Below are 6717 nucleotides of genomic sequence, written 5' to 3'. Positions count from 1 at the left end.
TTAAAGTGCTCCCACCCACCCCATCTGGATTACAAAATGGAGTCTAGCAGCCATGATTGTCCTTGTATACTACAGCTCTAATGAAACAAAGTTTTGCAAAAGATGAGTATATTTATGTTGTTCATGTTTCATGCTTCTTGGAATGTGCTTATACAAGGCCGTACTGTCTCATTCTAGTGCTTATTTAGAAACATTGATAAGAGACTTAAGGGTATATTTACTAAGCTGCGGGTTTGAAAAAGTGGAGATGTTGCCTATAGCAACCAATCAGATTCTAGCTTTCATTTTGTAGAATGTACTAAATAAATGATAACTAGAATCTGATTGGTTGCTAGAGGCAACATCTCCACTTTTTCAAACCCGCAGTTTAGTTAATCTAGCCCTTAGTGTCGCCAAACCTCAAAGAAAGGACCTCACTTTAACATGTTGGGTCTGAGTTATTGAGAAAAGTAAGGCTAAAAAAGGAGCAAATGTTACAATGTAAAGGGTAAAAATTAGTTTAATATTTTGCACATATGTTAAATACTGGCTGTTTCTTCAAGTAGCACACAAATACTTCATAGCTTTATTTTTGCACTGAAATTTAAAGTTGATCTACGACATACCCTACCCCAACTACAAATTTGTTCCCACGTTTTAAATTTATCTCCCCCTCCAATGCAAAATGCTTTTGCCCAGGTGCAAAGTTACTCCTTTTTTATGCTTTGCTCTCCTTAATGACTCAGGCCTGTTGTGTGCAAGGATGCACACTCTTTGGGTAGTGGTGCACGTAATTAATAGTTATCCAATCAATGTATATGCCAAGCTAAATGCCCCTCTGCGTATGGGTGCCAAGATTATTGCTTATAAAACATATATGCAAATGTATTATGGTTACATTCTGATCTGTCTTAGGCCAGATGGTCCATATACACGCTAGTTAATAAATTTGACGCTAATTTAATATTATATCTTCAGACTCCTTCATTGAAACAGCTAGAACACATCATTTGGATTTATCACTGGAGAGCTATGACAATATTCAATAAAGTTTTTTCGTTCAAGACACCCAAATAGTCAAGCTTACACATGGGAGCAATATTTAAGACTTGGCAGTTTGAGTAAGTGTGCTGGAAAAATGAAAGTGTTAGGGGCCTCAGAAGGTGTTTTGAGAGCTGAACCAAAAAAAGTTCTGAAACACAGTGAGCTGCCTTGTGTGGTGAGAGTTCCCAAGATGAAAACCTTGAACAGAAGGCATCATGGTATCAGTCACTTCACTGATTGATATGTTCCCTTGGAAATGGATGTACATATTGTGCAGATGCTTTGAATATATACTAGTAATCTTACCTTGTAGCATACATCTATTGTACTTCCATATTCCACATCCACTTTCTTGTCCAGCCAGCATAATTCAATGGTCTGTACCTGTGTATGTCCAGGGCCATCTTAACAACATTATGGGCCCCCGAGCAAAGCAGTGCACCGGGGCCCCTAGATATAGATATAGATATAGATATATAGATGTATACAGATACAGATATAGATATAGATATATAGAGATAGAGATAGATAGATGTACTTGCTCAGTGACCCTTGAAGGTTTTTTTGCAGGTTTTTTCTTTTGCAGGATTATTTATTCTCATTAACAGCCGTGCCTATGGCCCTCCTACCCCCCCCCCCCCCCCCCCCCCCCCCCCCCCCCCCCCCCCCCCCCCCCCCCCCCCCCCCCCCCCGGCAGCTGCCCAACCGTGCGCCCAATGGAAAAGATGGCCTGTGTATGTCCAGCACTGATCTTCAGCATCACTACAATCAAGTGTTGCCCACTTCAAAGTCAGATTAAAACAGGAGCAGGATGGACATAGCTGTGTTTTAGTATGACTTTTGTGTAACAGTCTTATAGATGGGTGGATGGGGCAAGGAATGCTTTTAACATTGTAAGCTTTCACAACTAGGGATCCTTTAACGTTTTTGGTAGATGGTCTTTCTAGTGAGTAGTTAAATTTAACAAAGGGCATCAAAAACAATGCACCATAAATATGAAATTACAAATTCATCATGTAACGTTTTCAGACACAATGATGAGAAACTGTACCAGATTGAAGATGGTTTTATTGAGGAGTTGTTTCCAATGTCAGCATATCCATTCATATTTTTGCTTGCAGTCAGTGGGTTGTGGTAGCATTGCATTTCATTTCATTGCATTTTTCTAAACATTTCCTACTCCATTTAATGTATTTAATGCAAGTTAATGGCATTAGGTTGATGGAGTGACCTTTAATTTCCTTCCAAAGAAAACAAAAACATAAGTTAACACCCGCATGTCAAACGCATTTTTATTTGACAAATGATTTCACTTACGTTTGAATTTGTGTTTTTCAGTAGAAATCAAACGCTAATGGATACCCATTCTAAATGCTGCAATGCGAGGTTACTTCATATACTGATAAGTTAGATGACATAAGTTTAGGGGATTCCAAAGTTTGCATAAGCTCCAAGAAAATCCTATTCAGATAATGTCATGCATAAACCAGATAGGGAACAAAACACATTAAAGCACAAGTGATACTATGAAATGGAATGGAACTGATTATAAGTCTAGGCTGTAATAGAGTGAAGTGGGTGTTGAGGATGCCTGGTGAATGATGCAAAATGAGTAACATACAGTAAGTTGAGACAAAGACAGATAAGATGTGACATAACACATGTGTTTTAGAAATGTTAAATAGTTTTATTTAGCCTCATATCTCTGGCTGCATAGTAACTCAGTCAACACTCCTGCTACACTGGGAGGAAGGATTTTACTGTTAGGCTGTTGCAGGCAAGAGACATGAGGCAGTTGTGAACTAAACAGTAGATTTATCAGAATAGTTCAATATGTACAGACAATCAGTGCAGATATATAACGAAAGCAGGATAGGAACTTAGCAGGTATGAAAGCAGGCAAGGCAATATTATATAATCTGTACAATGATGACAGAGTCAGAAGTCACCAATATCCAAAGCCGATAGCCAGAGCCAGAAGTCACCAATATCCAAAGCCATTAGTCAGAGCCAGAAGTCACCAATATCCAAAGCCGATAGCCAGAGCCAGAAGTCACCAATATCCAAAGCCAGTAGTCAGAAGCAGAAGTCACCAATATCCAAAGCCTGTTGTCAGAAGCAGAAGTCACCAATATCCAGAGCCAGTAGTCAGAAGAAGAAGTCACCAATATCCAAAGCCGATAGCCAGAACCAAAGGTCACCAATATCCAAAGCCGATAGCCAGAGCCAGAAGTCACCAATATCCAAAGCCAGTAGTCAGAAGCAGAAGTCACCAATATTCAAAGCAAGTAATCAGAGCCAGAAATCACCAATATCCAAAGCCATTAGTCAGAGCCAGAAGTCACCAATATCCAAAGCCATTAGTCAGAACCAAAAGTCACAAATATCCAAAGCCGATAGCCAGAGCCAGAAGTCACCAATATCCAAAGCCAGTAGTCAGAAGCAGGAGTCACCAATATTCAAAGCAAGTAGTCAGAAGCAGAAGTCACCAATATCCAAAGCCGATAGCCAGAGCCAGAAGTCACCAATATCCAAAGCCGATAGCTAGAACCAAAGGTCACCAATATCCAAAGCCGATAGCCAGAGCCAGAAGTCACCAATTTCCAAAGCCAGTAGTCAGAAGCAAAAGCCACCAATATCCAAAGCCAGTAGTCAGAAGCAGAAGTCACCAATATCCAGAGCCAGTAGTCAGAAGAAGAAGTCACCAATATCCAAAGCCGATAGCTAGAACCAAAGGTCACCAATATCCAAAGCCGATAGCCAGAGCCAGAAGTCATAAATATCCAAGCCAGCAGTCAGAGCCAGAAGTTACCAATATCCATAGCCAGTAGCCAGAGCCAGAAGTCACCAATATCCATAGCCAGTAGCCAGAGCCAGAAGTCACCAATATTCAAAGCCAGTAGTCAGAACCAAAAGTCACCAATATCCAAAGCCAATAGCCAGAGCCAGAAGTCACCAATATCCAAAGCCAATAGCCAGAGCCAGAAGTCACCAATATCCAAAGCCAGCAATCAGAACCAGAAGTCACCAATACCCAAAGTCAATAGCCAGAGCCAGAAGTCACCAATATCCAAAGCTAGTAGTCAGAAGCAGAAGCCACCAATATCCAAAGCCAGTAGACAGAGCCAGAAGTCATAAATATCCAAGCCAGCAGTCAGAGCCAGAAGTTACCAATATCCATAGCCAGTAGCCAGAGCCAGAAGTCACCAATATCCATAGCCAGTAGCCAGAGCCAGAAGTCACCAATATTCAAAGCCAGTAGTCAGAACCAAAAGTCACCAATATCCAAAGCCAATAGCCAGAGCCAGAAGTCACCAATATCCAAAGCCAGCAATCAGAACCAGAAGTCACCAATACCCAAAGTCAATAGCCAGAGCCAGAAGTCACCAATATCCAAAGCCGATAGCCAGAAGTCACCGATATCCAAAGCCAATAGTCAGAGCCAGAAGACACCAAAATTCAAAGCCAGTAGTCAGAAGCAGAAGTCACCAATATTCAAAGCAAGTAGTCAGAGCCAGAAATCACCGATATCCAAAGCCAATTGTCAGAGCCAGAAGTCACCGATATCCAAAGCCATTAGTCAGAATCAAAAGTCACCAATTTCCAAAACCGATATCCAGAGCCTGAAGTCACCAATATCCAAAGCCAGTAGTCAAAAGCAAAAGTCACCAATATCCAAAGCCAGTAGTCAAAAGTAAAAGTCACCAATATCCAAAGCCAGTAGTCAGAAGCAGAAGTCACCAATATCCAAAGCCAGTAGTCAGAGCCAGAAGTCACCAAAATTCAAAACCAGAAGTCACCAATATCCAAAGCCATTAGTCAGAACCAAAAGTCACCAATATCCAAAGCCGATAGCCAGAGCCAGAAGTCACCAATATCCAAAGCCATTAGTCAGAACCAAAATTCACCAATATCCAAAGCCGATAGCCAGATCCAGATGTCCCCAATATCCAAAGCCAGCAATCAGAACCAGAAGTCACCAATACCCAAGGTCAATAGCCAGAGCCAGAAGTCATCAATATCCGAAGTCGATAGTCAGGAACTCACAAGACGTTAAGCAGGTTACAGAGAAAAGAAGCTAGCGTAGGGAACACTGTCACCGACAATTGATAGCTGGACAGGTGGGGACCTTTATCTGAGAGATCCCTAATCAAGTTAGGGTGATGACATGCCTCTAATGACGTTAGATCATCTGACCACCCCAGTTGTACACAATGCTGCCAAAAGGAATCTGGCACAAGACAAAATGATCATATGCAAATTATATGCAGATCACAACATTTAATTTCTTATTAAATAGGGTGAATTTGTGATATTAAATCTAACTGGATCTCTTCTTAAAATTGTCTAGTACATGAATTTCAGTGATGTTTGGGTATTTTTTAAACTTCTACCAGGACACTCACCTCGAATAACCACTTGTCTTAAATAATTTTATTTTCATACATTTATCTGATTTATTGCCGGTTCTAACAGGCAATACAGAGGAGCTTAGCATTAAGACGGACAGAAAGAACTTAAACTGGATTGTCACTAATGCTAGAAATCTCCCAAATAAGATTAGTGAATTAGAATGATTGATTAATGTTGGAGAATTATGACTTAATGCATAACTGATACATGACTTGATGAGGCACATGACTGCAGGAAATGTGCTAGGGAATTGCATGTTTAAGAATGATAGAAAAGGAAGGAGGGGTTGTCTCTATATGTTAAATCTTGTTTAAGATCTAGCTTGCATGACGATATCTGTTTGGAAAATAGAAGTGTATATTCACTACATTTGTAGGAGGAAACACCAATAAATTGCTGATGGGAATTTATTATGTCACCAAACAAAAAATATGTCCATATTTTGTGTAAAATTGCTCAGTGCATGTTTAGAAACTGACTATATGCCAGTGAACACAAGTACATACAATTCATCTTCAAACGCAAAGGACACTTCCAACTGCATATGATTTCAACGGCGGAATGGGGGAGGGAAGGGGAGTAGTCACGTAAGCAATGTACAGTAAGGGCGTGTCAAGGTCGAGTGCACACACTCTGAGGTACATCATTATTAGCAATATCATTTGCACCAGCTACAGGTCAGGTGTAAGTGCAAAGTAATAGTGATGATGTTTGCGTAAGCATGCCAGCACATTTTTTTTCAATTGTGACAAAGTCACTGGATTAATGCTAAATCACAGAGATATTGCCTGGTCCCAGGTCTCCTGCCTTGTGTACGCTAACAGCATGGAGATTGTTTAGCAGAGTATGTTTAGAAGCAAATTAATTAAGAGTTGCACCTATAGGGGGTCTGTAAAAGGTTGCAGCCCTGATCACTCTGTCCCTCAGACCTGGGGAGGAGGCTGGATGCCTCCTGAGAGAATCTGCTAAGGGTGAGCAAATAACTTTTGTTTGCTGTTTAAGTCTGGGACACAAGGTCTCAGACTTGAGAGTGGGCCTCTAAGGAATGTTTAGTTAGTGCCGGACAGGCAAGGCTTTTCCTTATGTTTTGTTTAATTGCACATGCTGAATAAAACTGTCTGAGGTTAGTTGTACCAGAAATCTTGCATTTTCGTGATTTATGTTTTGTTGTCTATTGGATTTTTGACTCGTCTTGTTTATTGACTTATTGTTCCTGTCTGCCGCCTCCCTGACCACAGCCTGTTTATTGATTATCCTTGTCTGCCACCTGCCCTGATGGTT

Source organism: Mixophyes fleayi, chromosome 7, assembly GCF_038048845.1.
Source record: "Mixophyes fleayi isolate aMixFle1 chromosome 7, aMixFle1.hap1, whole genome shotgun sequence".
Taxonomy (NCBI): Eukaryota; Metazoa; Chordata; class Amphibia; order Anura; family Limnodynastidae; genus Mixophyes; species Mixophyes fleayi.
Note: the sequence above shows the minus strand (reverse complement) of the source record.